Source organism: Rhineura floridana, chromosome 8, assembly GCF_030035675.1.
Source record: "Rhineura floridana isolate rRhiFlo1 chromosome 8, rRhiFlo1.hap2, whole genome shotgun sequence".
Taxonomy (NCBI): domain Eukaryota; kingdom Metazoa; phylum Chordata; class Lepidosauria; order Squamata; family Rhineuridae; genus Rhineura; species Rhineura floridana.
The window spans coordinates 71,005,399-71,021,609 of NC_084487.1; the positions used below are offsets into that span (position 1 = coordinate 71,005,399).

Sequence of the window (16,211 nt, forward strand, 5' to 3'; positions counted from 1 at the left end):
AGCCGGTCATTTCATCATACTATGCAACAATGTTAAGTATTATTTTTAAACACTTATGTGCTGGGTACCTTTTAGAAATGAATCCATGCATCATAACATATAATTTAAATTGAATAATATCTACAAGTTTAGATGAACTTGAAAGTTTGTGCAGTTTTGTACAAAAAATAAAACTATATTAGTACAAAAAAGCACAAAATGCAAACAAAGCCCAAAGCTAGAAATTCAACAGTTGAATGTATTTGTTATAGAAAATCTTTGCATGGGGAATTGGGAGAAATGTACTCTAAGACACCATTTTCATGATAGTTTCATCTTACTCCCACACTCTCCAACAACATTTATTAAGCCATCTGAGAAGACAGACATCTGTTCACAGCTTCAGAAACCAGTTCATGAAACCATGGACAGGCACTGCGATTGTGCACACCATCTTCACTACTCCTCTCCCCTCTTTATTACACATTTGCTTCAGCATGGAGATCCTGCCTTGTATTAAACCAGAATTCTCCTGTCCAAACCAGAGAACACTGGTTTAATGTCAGTTTACAAATCGGGGGAAAAGTCAGGTTCAATTCCTGGTTTATTAACTAACATTAAGTCAGAGTGTGGGTGCAAAGAAGGATCTCTGTGAGGACACCAGCACACAAGCGGAAAAAAGAAGACAAGAGGCAACGGAGGAGCATTTGGACATGACTTTAATCCATGGCTTCATAAATCGTGTTTTATGGAGCTGTGAATGAACATGCAAACATCATAGTCATGTTAACCTGAAGTGCTCGTGCTAATATACCCATGTTAAACTGAAGCAGTTAAAGATATAATTCTCATAATTCACAATTCTCCTGAATATTTTTTTTAAAAGTTATTACTTTGAAATATTACCATATATTAAGACTTTATGCAGCAAGTAAATATTTTCATAAAATTGCAACCAATCTCTTAATCTTAAATATCCACATTTTAGCAAGATTTAAATAGAGGGGTGGAAGTTTTTAAAATCTGGAATCTTCAAGCATGAGAATTTTTTTATTCATTTACTTTTCTAATTGTCATATTACTTGTTTCTCCAAAGTACCAGCAGACTGAACCTATAATCAGGAATGGCTTATTACACTGAATATCATAAAACACTGGAACAAGATTAATCGGTTACTGAGTTAGTATGTCAAATAATTCTTTTCATTATCTCCATAGCTTAGAAAGAGAATCAAAGAAACAGAAAACAATTCTAATCAATCATAGTGCTTACAATCCCTCTTTTGTGCTGAAAGAGATGCCAATATTTTCAGTGAAAAAACTAGACAGAAAACATTAGCCAATGCCTGGAAGACTGTATTGATGGGAGGGACCATATCAAGAGATTTCTTGATTTCCACTGACTATCTCTTGGACTATAACTTGCACCGAAAAGCAAGGAAATTGTTGATTAGATTCAACAATCAATAGCTTTCTTGCTTTATTTATTTATAAAAGTATTTATATACTACCCTCTCATAAAATATCACAGTGGTGTTCAAGAATACAATTTTTTTAAAAAAATAGTACAGAATAATAATTAAGATGACTGGCTACTCAAGAAAATTTAAAATAACTGCATAGGACTGTTGGCATAAAGAAGTCTTCAAAAGATGTGTGAAAGTCAAAAGCAAAGATGTCTGTTAAATTTCTGCTGAAAGAGTGTTCCACAGGATGGGACTGGCAACACTAGATGCCCAACTTCTGGTTAAGGCCAGTTGGGCCTCTGTAATATGCGAGACGGCTAATACCACTCTCCAGATGATCAATCTGGAAAAATCATTTGGGCATGTTGTGACAACACCAACTAATTTAAGATCAACATTCAGGCAACTGTACAAACTATCTGATGGAAGAAGGATTGCCAGTGCATGTAAATTGAAGTTAAAGCTGGTCCTTTAAGTTTTAGCCAAGGTTCAACCTCTTGCATGATGCTCTATATACAAGAGTTATATGCATCTTTTCAATGTTGATGTTTTATTGATAGCTGGTGCTCAGAATAATAATGAGAGGAATGTATTTAATATTTATTTGCTAGGGATTGCAAATGAGCACAGGGAAATTTAGAAGGCACAATCCCATCAGTCAATGGAGAAGCATTGTAACTTTTTCAGAAGAAAACCTGCATATTTTTGAAATAAAAAACCTCTAAAGAACACTTTCAATTAACTCCTTTCACAAAAAAGGAATTCTTCAGACCATAACATCATACGAATCTCAAGATTCCTAATTGTTGACAAAAAATGAATATTCATTGTTTATAGCAGCTTTCAATAAGTCAGCTAAAGACCACACATCTAATTCTGAAGCGGGTATTTGTATGTTGTGTAGCTGCATTCTGACCTTGGTTTGTCCTCTTACACTGAACAACGGAACCCACAGATAGATCTCAGCACAATCATTTTCCCCTTAGGGACAAAGTACCAAATGGTAGTGTAATTGTCAAGGGAAAATTATTACTCCATCCTAAATTATTTCCTTCATAAATCCGAAACAGTCAAATAGACTTTATCACAAAAACAACAGGGTTGCTGTAAAGTGCGGAGAGTCCCACGTACAAGTACACAATAAATCCATGAGCCCACTGCCCAGCAGCACCATTCTGAGTTGTGCTTAAATCAAAATGAGAAAACCCAAGCTGGCCACAAACTGGCTGACAGTGTTGAAACAATGGAAATGAGGTGATTTAGTTGCCGCAGCTCTAAAAACCACTCTGCATCATCTGTTTCATATGTAATATATAGAATATGACTAGCTTATTGCTTTTCGGATAACTCCCACCTTGGCTTTAGGAACTGACAACTTATACTTTTCCTGATGTAGATCTGTAGAATCTGTAAGATTGTTTCATGTCTGCACCTTGGTATAAAAGCAAATTGCACAATCCAACACTCAGTGAAATTAGTTGGTGGTGGTGTTTTGTGATTTTTTTCTTTTGAAAATAAAGGGTAGGATAAAGCTATTTTTAGTATAATACATGTTACATTTAAACACTATATTGGGTATGATGTGAAAGGAAAGGTGATACATTTCACCCAAATGAGCCCACTGTTATGTACAGCTGTTTTGTATTGTTACAGAATTGTGGAGGTGGATTTGGATGATATCTGTGAGACCTGTAAGAAACCCTGAGACTCATAATTGTGTGCCTGTAAGAAAAACAATTTGCTAAGGAGTAACCTGCTCCACTGGTCAGACTAGTTTCCTGTTAATCTAATAGTTTAGCCAAATCAGCCTGTGAGTTAATGGGCTTATTGAGTGGTCAACCTGCACATCCAAAGGGATGTGGCCAAGGGAGATCCTGTTGCTATAGGAACTCTTTTGAGGAGAGAGGCCCTCCTCCCTTCGATCCTTGAACCAAGGAGAGGGTAGTATTTCTTCACCTCATCTTGAGGTGAAGCTAGAAAGACACACAGAGAGGCCTGTTCTCTGTGTCTGAATCCCAAAAATGTTGGGTGATGGGGAGCAAGATCTGGTGGACTGTTAATGCTGTGAACCCCTCCATATTACACTCAGGCTGTATATATGTATAAATAAAAACCGTATCGTATAAGACACCACAGTCTCTGCTGACCTTCATTCTAAGGAAACCAAGCCCTAGTAAAGCGCAGGAACCCCTGAAAGTCTCTCACTGATTGGAGACTGGGTTGTGTGCAACAGTATTCTTCTATAGCAGATTATAATTGCATTACTGGTCAGAATGAGAGAATTATGAGATCTTGGAAAATTATATGCAATATGTTTTCAGGTGCTTCTTTTGTTGCATATTACAGACAACTATGGGGGCCATGGACAAATGGTATAGGCCCTCGAAGGCAGTAATGAGAAGATGAGCTGCAAAATATTTGCTATTAAAAAGATGATAATAATATTTAAAATGCCTAAGCAGTTCATAATTAATTTTATTTATTTATTATTTGATTTATATCCCGCCCTTCCTCCCAGCAGAAGCCCAGGGCTGCACAGAAGTGCTAAAAACACTTTAAAATATCATAAAAACAGACCTTAATATATATTAAAACGAAACAACTTTAAAAACATTTTAAAAAGAGCTTTAAAAACGTATTTTAAAAAGAGGGTTAAAACATTAAAAAAATATTTTCTAAACAAAATTCTGAGACCCCCCATTCTTGTCTCCATTGTGGGTTGCTACCTTTTTATTCAGAATTCAGCAAGAAAACAGTGAACAACTGATCTCCTTGATAATTGGTTCTATGATGCCATGACAAAATATTACTTATACTTTTTTTTGGCCAGAATTTCATTTGAGTTATTTGATAAACATCGAAGACCCTCCTCTGGGTGCCTACTCAAAGGGAAGCTCGGAGGGTGGCAACAAGAAAAAGGGCCTTCTCAGTGGTGGCCCCCGAATTGTGGAATAGTCTTCCTGATGAGGTACGCCTGGCGCCAACATTACTATCTTTTCGGCGCCAGGTCAAAACCTTCCTCTTCTCCCAGGCATTTTAATAAGTGTTTTAATATGTGTTATAAATATTTTAAATTTAAAAAAATTTAAGGAAGCCCATTTTTAATGTTGTTTGAATTGTTTTAAATATGCGTTTTATTGTATTTTGATATTGTTTGTTGTGAACCGCCCAGGGAGCTTCGGCTATGGGGTGGTATATAAATTTAATAAATAAATAAATAAAAATAAATAAATAAATAAAACATGTTTAGAGATTCAGCATTACACAATAAAATTAACAGAGTAATCCTAACCCAGGATCCACACTGCTGAATGGCATTAGGATATAGCAGAAGCTGGAGCTGTACATGAGGAGGAGCTCCGCCACAGAGGACCCAGAAGATGGCATGGGCTATTAACAAGCGACTGCCAGCAGTGTTGCTGCTGGCAATAGCCATCATAAGGCCATGAAATGGGGCGGAATGGGGATGGATCCAGGCCAGCCAAGAATCCATTGGACCCTAAGTAGGTCCAGCAACTGGAGAGGGACTCAATTCAGACTGCTCTGCTGTGCCAGCCTGGAGCTAATGCAGCAAAATTTAAGGAAAAATACTGTCCCTTCCCTGACCTGGCTGGTGCAAGCAGTATGACTTCAGATGCAGTGGTGGCTCCACTGCTCTGTTCAACCCCACTGCTTCATAGTCAGGTATTAGGATTGCTCCCTAAGATATTAAAATAAAAAAAAGAAAAACATTGACAGAGTCAATTCACCAATGTTTTGTAATGATGGAACCATATTTTACTAGCAAAGTTCAGCCTTGGTACATTTGTTTATTTAAACATTTTTACACTACCCTTCAGGGAAACAATTAAAATATCAAAAGACTATAACCACACAGTGAAAGAAGCTGGCAGGCCAACAGAGCTAGTAACAAGATTTTTAAAATATCTTAAAATTAATTAAATGTTCTTGCCTTAAGTGATTCACAGGACACAACATACCATGTCAACTGGAGAATGCATTTATACATCTTTTTTTGACCCAGGAAATGTGTTGGAACACTTGGGAAGTGTGAAAGTTGCTGGGTAACTAGGTTTTGGTCTGCACATTAGTCAGAGAGGTATGGATCAGGCCAGTCCATAGCAGATTTCACAAAGCTATAATTCCTCACGCATCTCTGATCCCTACAAATAACTGTTGGGAGTATGGTGTGTGTCTATGGTCCTGCCCCCACCCTATGCATTCAGTATATGTTAGGGAAGGGATGACTGAAAAAGCCTTAAAATGCTTTGACTTTTGAAACAAAAAACTGCAGTCCTCAACCTGATTAGTTCAGCGTAATCCCACTTAGTTGAATAGTCCACCATCAGAATAAGCAGCTTTAGGGCTGTGGTCTTGATGTTCACACTTCGATGTAGAGGTAATAATGAAGGTAAAAGACAAGAATTTCATTTACAGAGAAACCATATTATTCCTTGTGAATGAATTAAGAAAACATCAACAACTCTGCATGTGAGAGTTGATATTTTGGAAGGTTTTGGATGTGTCATTGGCTTCAGTGGAAACCTTGACTATTCTCGCAGCCTATTGCTCTAATTTCTGATGCTTAAATTGGTCTGAAAACCCTGACTTTTCTGGTCATTAGTTTGAACAGGGGTTTAAACAGCATCATTAAGGATAATATGGATCCAATTACCTTGAATATGCTTGAAGACTTTGGATGTTGTAATGAATTAAATCTGGATCTCTGGGGAAGGATTAGTGTGCTAAAGATGACTACAAGTTCACACTTTAATTTTGCTACACAGATGCTCCCAATAGACAATTTAGGAAACTATCATTTCCAAAACTTGAAGAGCATTTTTAGGGGATGTGTGTTGCTTTCACATAACTAAAAGCATGTATAGCTACTGTAATCAATGAGCCTATGGAAACAAGAGGGAGAATGTGTATTGCACCTTGTATCTTACAGGTCAAATTTCAAATCCTAAATTATTAGTGGATTAGACAAGTGCTATAATTTAGCTGAAGCTTTCCATCAGTACTATGGCCATACTACCCTGAACACGCCTGATCTCGGAAGCTAAGCAGGGTCAGGCCTGGTCAGTACTTGGATGGGAGACCGCCTGGGAATACTGGGTACTGTAGGCTTAGAAGAAGGCAATGGTAAACCACCTCTGAATACCTCTTACCATGAAAACCCTATGAATATATCAAAAAAAGATTCATAGGGTCGCCATAAGTAATAATTGACTTGAAGGCATATAACTACAACAATAATCCATCAGTAAGATTTAAAATAACATTAATTTTAAAAAACAACCACTTTCTACAAAGAATTGCTATGAAAATAGGAGACCCTAACTATAGGCTTATGACTTACAGAAAGACAGGGATGCATACTTAACAAAATTACAACAGACGTTCTTAAAACAAGTTCAAGTTCAAAACCCATTCAGTGAAATGAAGATCAGTAAAGAACACATTGGCACTTATGAGTAAACTATTACCAAATAATAACAGGAATGAAAGTGATAAAACACTCTTGATTTTTACCATAGTTCTCAGTTAATTCTTCAACACATCTTCAGGATTGACAACAAATCATGGAAAATAATAGTTTTACTTAGGTGGATGGGGGCAGGGGAGAATTCTGTTTGGGTGGAAATACCCATGTGGTTAACCCTGTCATTACTACACAGCTGTAGTATTCACACACATCCTGCAGTAACATGGGAACACACCATATGAAAGTGGTTCCGGCATTGCTGTGGGTGTGTAAATGTGGGTGTGTAAACTGAACTGCTTGGGTTCAGTTGTACCGGCATTCACCTATGCCGTTAGACTTTGATATAAATTGCTTGGGTTATTTTTCATTTTTATTAAATTGAAAGCCACACCACTACATTAACCCAATCACATTTAATCATAAATACAAATCACAAGTATATAAATAAGCTTACTGGATGTTCCTCCAGCACGTCCACGTTTTTACTGAACTTATTGTTTTTAAAAGAACATTAATCAGACCGTGTCACAAATATCCAAACTTTCATGAAATACTATTTAGAAAACAGACAAATTATCTTAGAATCTTCTTTTTATTTGTACCTTTCCATAGGTCTATCCCTTCCATCTCTCTGACCAATGATGGTGTCCTTGCAACCAGATAGCTCCTCTTTTTCCCCATCTCCTAATGCCAAGTGCTTTATTCCTCCACTCTCTTTGTTATTTGACTCTCTATCACACTTGCTTTCTTGTCATAATTCTTCCTTGCTAAGCTCATTGGTGGCTCATATGTTTATTTCACTTAAAACTTTACCAGCTATTCATATACTGACGGAGAACAAGAGGGTTTAAAGTTTTACAATGGTTTTTCACAAATAAATTTGACAGACTGACAGACTTCAACCTTTATGCTGTGTACGTCTGGCCTAGGCAGACACCTAACTCTGATTAGACCAAGAATTATTCTTCTTGCAATTTATGTATCTTTCTGCCTTATTGTAAAAACTGTTTCTCTTCAAGTGTATTAGGCTATCAAGCTTCTAAGCTACTTCAAGCATCTAATGAAGGAAGTTGTAACGTACTTGAAACGTTTCTTAGCCTTCAGCCTATCAACCTATCACAGGAGTCTTCATGTTTTTTGTGATAAGAGATACCAAGGTTGTTCAAAAACACACAAAATAATAATTGCCATGGTGATAATTCAGAGTTTTAAAAAATACTCAAAATGCCCCACCAAGATATAAAATGAAAAAAGAACTGATAAGAGCTGCATTTTGTGTCTGAGTTAAGACGCAGTTCTCTATATAAGCCCACAAAAGAAGAGACCAACAATTATAAGATGTGGGTGGGCTGATTATCTGAAGACTGATGTTATAATTGTATTTATATGTTGTATCTTATTTTAATCTATGTACGCTGCCTAGAGTGGCCGTTCATTCGGCCAGATAGGCGGCCTAAAAACAAAAATTTATTATTATTATTATAAAAAAATGAATCCATTAATGATGTACATCTTCCCTCTAAGGAGCTGCCATCTTTGTCCATGCTGTAGCCCAGGGATGGGAAAACTTTTTCAGTCTGAAGGCTACATTGTGTCATGGTCAACCTTCTGGAGTCCGCATGACAGTGGTGGGAGGGGCCAGAGTCAGAAGTGTGTAGAGAACAGATGTGACTCTTATCTTTGTACAGTAGTCTATCCATGCAAAAGTCAAGTTTATATATCCCTCCATCTCTCTATGCTGTATCCAGGCAAGCAAGAAGCCTTATCACATTTCAAGGCCACACTCCAAGCTGGCATGGAGCAGGGCTGGTTAGGGATGTGCCCCCTGGGTCTCAGGATCCCCACTCCTATTCTAGGCCATTCCTACCTAGTTGTCAAAGTCTTCTCTTGCCCTCTGACTCCCCCTCCTGCCTGCTTCCATCCCCCTACTCCCCTCCCCATCTCTGGTGGTCAGTTTCACCTATCCTAAGCAAGGTGGCAGGGGAGTAAATCCCACTGAACTCAATAAGCATGGAAATGATCAATCCATTCTCAGCAAACTTGCACAGGATCCCATTTCTTACCTCCCAGATTAAAAAGCAGAGAAATTCACTAATAGGCAAAAAACCCCATGCGGTTTAAGAACATACCTATAGCCAATAGATATTTCTATCACACTTTTAAAAGCAGGGAAATTGACACCTGTCTGTGAACTTGTTTTATGTGGGGACATCGGCACACAACGATCAACACACAATCTTGACAGAAAAAGACTTTGATCCAATGGCATGGATACCACGACAATTGGAAGTCTTTTATCTGCTGCAGTCTTCATCCACCTTTAAAGCAGTTGTAATATACACATTGTTATCCTCTGCCTGTTTTGCCGTTGAGGGCATTCTTGGATTGTTCTTTGTCTGGTTCCTCTCCCTTGACCTTACCGCCATGGGTGACCCTGCTGGGAGTATATGACTCCCAACAACATCACTCACAGGGTTCACTGGAACACTCAAGCCCACTCACTGCTACAAGGTGACAAAATTGGGCAGCTACAGTGAATGCACCAGGGGACCAGAAGACCTGACCTCCTCTCCGAGATATTGTACTGCCTTACAAATTTGTCAAAATGCAAACACAATTTGGGTTGGTCTTTCACAGTCCAATTCACTTCCTGTGTAGCTTGGAAGAATTTGGTAACAGGCATCTCTGAGCATATGGTGAGTGGTGGCAACACCTGCAATCAGCCAAAATAACATAAGACGTGCTGTGCTGATCTTGTTTTAGCAGGGAGGAAGCAACAATATTAAAACAGTTGATATAGTTCAGATAGTCACTTTAAATATGTTTGATTTACTTTGCAATTTTAGTGATGTTTCCTATAGTAAATCATTCTCTTTTGCTTCTGTTTCTGTGAATATGTGAAGTACAGCAACACTTTGCAACACTAAAAGAACTCCAAAAAGAATTGCGGAATAATGGACTCCAATAGTCACCCGTGGACATGAGGAGTGTCTCAGTTTGCACAAGATAAAACAGTGAGAGGTGAAATATATTCTAGCAAAGTTCTAGGTGTGCTCTATGTTTTTCATTGACCATGCCCACCTTTCCTTAAGTGGAGTAGTTTAAGCATAACAGGCTGAAAACACGCATCTTGGGAAGGCCAAGTTTGTTTTTTCCAACAGCTAGAGTCATTGCTTAAGTAGCAACATATTGTAATCAGTCTGATTTTACATCAAACTGCAGTTTCAGATTCAACTGTTAATGTGCCCCAAATAAAAATACAACATAACCTCCAGTTTGAGACAAAAAAGGCTGTCTTCACCATCATATGACGAATAAAAAGGCTTTAAATTAGTAAAAATAAATTTGACACAGATTTCTAGGATGAATAATGAGAGAAACATAATTTTCTAGATTAGATTCTCTGTAGAAACAGTAGTAACCCAGAAAGGAATGAAAGTAAGAACACCAACAAACATACAAAAATGTCATTCTCCATCTTTGGAGATGGCAGGTGTTGCTGCCACTAATCATATGCTCAGAGGCACGTTACCAAATTCTTCCAAGCTACACAGGAAGTGGATTGGACTGTGAAAGACCAACCCAAATTGTGTTTGCATTTTGACAAATTTGTAAGGCAGTACAATATCTCAGAGAGGTCAGGTCTCCTGCTCCCCGGTGCATTCACTATAGCTGCCCAATTTTATCACGTTGTAGTGGTGAGTGTGCTTAAGTGTTCCAATGAACCCTGTGAGCAATGCCGTCAGGAGTCATGTACTCCCAGCAGGGTCACCCATGGTGGTAAGGTCAAGAGAGAGGAACCAGACGAAGAACAATCCAAGAATGTCCTCAACGGCAGAACAGGTGGAGGAATACACTGTGTTATGTTATAACGGCTGTGAAGGCAGATGAAGGCTGCAGCAGATAAAAGACTTTCAATTGTTGTGGTATCCATGCCATTGGATCAAAGTCTTTTTCTGTCAAGACTGTGTGTTAATTGTTGTGCGCCGATCTCCCCACATAAAACAAATTCACAGACACGTGTCAATTTCCCTGCTTTTAAAATTTTGATAGAAATATCTGTTGGCTATAGGTACGTTCTTAAACCACAACGTTTTTTGCCTATTAGTGACTACTTAGATTGGGAGAAATGTATTTATGAACAATTTAAATATGCACAACTATGCTTTAACAAATAACCATAAGTGGTTTAACATTAGAAATGAGGAGCTTCCATTTTGGTTTGAACATTACTTTCTATATTCTGGGAGTGAGGGGATGAAGTTCTACTTCTTAACTGAACTGTCATTGTTTCTGTCCATATGTCCCCAAACAGAGCATTAATACTACAGGAATACCCCGCATTAATGTACGCAATGGGTCCAGAGTGAGTACGTAAACCGAAAATGTCCTTAAAGTGAAGCACTACCTTTTTTCACTTGCGCCGCCACTGTGCCACCTCTCCTTCACGCGGAGCCTCAAAGCCCCGCACTAAAGCCTCTGCTGCAGCGCTGCAGTGCCTCTGCTGCTGCACCGCCACGCCTGTCAGCTGGTCGCGATCGTGCCTCCCAGCTGATTGCAATCGCGCCTCCCAGCTGATTCATGGTCGTGCGATCGCGTCTCTTTCCACCCCCCCATGCACCGAAAGAACAGGCCACAACCAAAGGTTAAATGTCCATTCTTGCGAAGCGAGCATACGTAAACAGGGGAATGGTACTACTGTAAGTATGTCCATACTCGTGAGTGTCCTTAAAGTGAAGGTCTGTATAGCGGGGTATTCCTCTAATCATATTTTGATTCTGCAATGTACACTAGCCAGCAGCAATAGATGAGCAATGATTTCAGCTAATCTAAGCATACAAAGTAGAATACCAATTAGTGTAGAGGTTCCCAAACGGTGATCCATGAGCTTCATTCAGGTGGTCCATAATGTGGCTGTGGATTTGTGGCTGAAGACAGGAGATGGCACATCCACGTTTAGTATTCATATTGAATTTAAATTGTATTTTTATTGCTTCCTTTATTTCTTATATTTTATTGTATTACTATTTGAATTCTATAGAAAATACAGCATATTTCAATTGCTACAACAGGCAGAAAAATCATTGAGTAGTCCAAGACCCTCAGTAATTTTAAAGTGGCACATGGAGAAAAAGTTGGGGAACCACTCAACTAGTATAGCTACATATTCTGTGGTTTCCTGCATAAGTGATTTGATTCTTTCCTAAACCACACTACTGTGTAATTTGGGACCTAAAATCAATTCAACCACCTTTTAGTAGCTCAGAAAACATTAAGAATGATGGGGATATGTGAGGTTTCAAAGTAGGAAACCATTAGTCCATGTAGCTGTATACTGTGGTTGGCAGTGACTTTCTAGGTCTGGGATGATAAGGCTATTAATGGCTACTAGTCATTTTGGTTGTGTCCTACCTCCAGTATACCTCTGAATACCAACTGCTGGGTTTCATAAGTGGGGAGAGCACTCAGTTGTGCTCACATCCTGCTTGCAGGTTTCTCATAGGCATCTGGTTGACTACTCTGAGAACAGGACTTAATGGGGTTTTGGTCTGAACCAGGTGGGCTCTTGTATTCTTAAGATCTCAGGCAGAGGTGTTTCCATCACCTGCTACTTTATCACTCTTGCTAGGGATGCCAGAAATCGAACCTATGATCTTTTCCATGCAAAATATGTGCTCTACCACTGAGCCATTATTCTCTCCAACCAATGTTCTGATCCAGGAATGGGAGTGCATGCAGTTTTTCATTAAGCAAAGGTCTCATTAAATTTAGCAAATTTCCAAATATGTGGCTACAATATCAATGTAATCTAAATTCCAGCTACTAATATACTAAAAACATTGAATCACTGATAAGGATCACAGGGCATCAGTATTATAGCTGTCAGGTAAAAGTCAACTGTTAAATACACAATCTCTAACAATTTTACAACAATTTTTAAATCTGATGATTACAGAGGAAGCAATATGTTCACATATAATGGAAGCTATGAAAGAATAGTGCTTACTAAATTAAGACATTATAGAATTTTAAAATATCCCTTAGAATGCCCTTTCATTCATATTGCATACATTTAAGAAAGCATTATGTTGGAGGTATAAAAGAGGAAATTAGGAAGGTAATACATATTTTGAAACATACAAGTATAGGAATTTTAGCAAAAATATTTTATGCTTGAAAAGAATTTCGCACGTTTTGCCTTGATATATATTCTAAACAAAGAGAGCCTGCCACTTCCTTTACAAAATATATTTGTATAGAATATACCTGAATATTATAATGTTTATAAAGAATATTGGAAAAGTGTGTCAAAAGACACTCGGACAGACGGACGACGGACAGATAGACGACAGACAGATAGACAGATAGACTAGATAGACAGATAAATAGATCCTGAAGCTGCTGAGATTAGCAGGGGGCAGTGGAAGTTGCAGCCCTGTACTCCTCTGTTGGGAACAATTCATGAGAGAATCCATTTGTTCCTAACAAGCAACTACCATTCTGAAGCTGCTGTTTGCTCCACAATACTTTTTGCAGCACAGGACTAGAATCCTGGAGGGTACTATATTTCAGAGAAACTGTTATGCCTAAAGATATCCTACAGAAAACTACTGAAGTATAAGAAGATTGACAGAGATTTGTAAATCACCTCTGCAAATACATTATTAAATATTATTTTATTATTTATTATTTCAGGAACAATTACAGTTGCTATATATCAGGTGAATGAGGTTCTACTGTGTGAAACGTTGGCTTTGTTGAAATGAATGGAAGATTAAAAATACAACTGCCTAGTTCTATAAGAATTTCCATGTATATATTTCCTTACTGGATTTGAGTCCATATACTGTAAGGTGTACTCTTTGCATGAAAGATGCTGACCCAGCCACTTTATTTAAAACAATTTTCATCACATCCACACCATACATTGAAATTACTCTTACACTACTTTAACAGTCGTGGCTTCCCCCAAAGTATCCTGGGAACAGTAGTTTGTTAAGAGTGCTGACCTCACAGACCTTAAATCCCCAGCACCCTTAACAAACTACAGTTCCCAGGATTCTCCATGACTGTTAAAAAGGTATAAGAGTGCTTTAAATGTATGGTGTGGATGTGACCTCTAACACACATTAAGCATGAAGCCCACCAGAAATCTGTCTCTTCAGCTGCCTCAGGGCCTGGCCTTTACCGCTCATACGCTTTGTGTAAAACCTGGACTGGAACAGCTCCAGAGTCTGGTGGACTGGAATGCAGAAAACTTGATTCCCTCAAATTACAAACACAAAAGCATGCTTATAAGGAAAACAAACTGCCTCCACCACCTGAGGCTGCTGGGTAACTGCTTTCATTGTCAACCAACTGTTTGAGGGTAGAATGTGGAAAACCCCACTTTTGCCTTAACAGTGGAATTTTGAGAGGATTGGCCCCATATATTCAGTGGACATGAAGTGCATGTCCTGCCAGTTACAGTATTTAAAGATTGGTAGATACTTGGGGGGGCGGGAATAGCAGCACACAGTATAACCCAAATGACATGTTAAACATTAATTTCCAATGTATCTCTCTTTATTTTCTAAGAATCCCTGGAGAGGTGAGGCCTACCACATGTCTGCTAGACCCTTGCCCTTCCTGGCTTATTAAAAGTGCCAGAGGGGGCCTGGCCAAGTGGGTGAAGGGAGTGGTCAATGCCTCCCTACAACAAGGCAGAGTTCCAATGTGACTAAAGGAGGCAATTGTAAGGCCTTTGCTGAAAAAGCCCTCCCTGGACCCGTCTATTATGGATAATTATCAGCCAGTGTCCAATACTCCATTTCTGGGCAAGGTAATAGAGTGTGTGGTGGCCTCCCAGCTACAGGGATTCCTGGATGAAACGGAGTATCCAGATCCATTTCAGTCTGGTTTCAGACCTGGTTATGGGACGGAGATGGCTTTGGTCACCTTTGTGGATGACCTACGCAGAGAAGTGGACAGGGGGAGTGTGTCCCTGTTGGCTCTGTTGGACCTCTCAGCGGCTTTTGATACCATCGACCATGGTATCCTTCTGGGTCACCGTACTGGGATGGGACTTGGGGGCACCGTTTTACGATGGCTCCGTTCCTTCCTGGAGAGGCAAACCCAGAAGGTGGTGCTGTGGGATTCCTGTTTGACTCCTTGGCCGTTGGCCTGTGGGGTCCCTCAGGGTTCAGTTTTGTCCCCCATGCTATTTAATATCTACATGAAACCGCTGGGAGAGGTTGTCCGGAGGTCTGGGGTTCGGTGCCATCAGTATGCAGATGACACCCAACTCTACTTCTCCTTTCCACCTAATTCCAAGGAAACTGTCTCGGTTCTAAACCAGTGTCTGATAGCAGTGGTGGACTGGATGAGGGTGAACAAGCTGAAGCTTAATCCAGACAAGACAGAGGTGCTCCTAGTCAGTCGAAAGGCAGATCAGGGAATAGGGGTTCAGCCTGTGCTGGACAGGGTTACACTCCCCCTGAAGACGCAGGTTCGCAGTTTGTGTGTGCTCCTGGACTCAGCCTTAAACCTGAAGGCCCAGGTTTCTGCGGTGGCCAGGAGTGCTTTTGCACAGTTAAGAATAGTGCGCCAACTGCGCCTGTTCCTGGAGTCGTCTGATCTGGCCAAGGTGGCACATGCCTTAGTTACATCCCGCTTAGACTACTGTAACGTGCTCTACGTGGGGCTGCCTCTGAAGACTGTTCAGAAACTTCAGTCAGTGCAACTAGCTGCATACAGAATGTTAACTGGGGCTGGTTACAGGGATCATACAACTCCCCTGCTGCAACAGCTCCACTGGCTGCCAGTCTGTTTCCGGACACAATTCAAAGTGCTGGTTATGACCTATAAAGCCCTATATGGCTTAGGTCCAGCCTATCTGTCAGACCGTATCTCCCTATATGAACCTGCCCGGGCCCTGAGTTCTTCAGGAGAGACCCTTCTCACGATCCCAACACCTTCACAAGTGCAACTGGTGGGGACACGAGATAGGGCCTTTTCGGTGGCTGCCCCTAGGCTCTGGAACTCCCTCCCTAGGGAGGCAAGAATGGCCTCCTCTGTGCAGTCCTTCCACCGACAGCTAAAGACTTTTTTCTTCCGGCAGGCCTTTGGAACTGAAGGCTTTAAGGGTAGTGATTGAAGAAGGTGCTGTATGTTATTGTTTTATTTGTATGCTCTTAAACTGGGCTGCAGTATTTTAAGTGTATGTCTAATTGGTTTTAACATCTTAATAGTTTAATTCTGTTTTAATGCTGATTTTTATATTTTTATATGTTTATATG

General features: G+C 39.6%; 1 protein-coding gene and 1 pseudogene across 4 annotated transcripts in view; one reads left to right on the forward strand and one right to left on the reverse strand.

The window, feature by feature from the left end:
* Positions 1-16,211, reverse strand: part of TRHDE (thyrotropin releasing hormone degrading enzyme) — a 393,299-nt gene that overhangs the window by 44,202 nt on the left and 332,886 nt on the right. The window lies entirely within an intron of this gene.
* Positions 6,467-6,575, forward strand: LOC133363471 (5S ribosomal RNA; annotated as a pseudogene).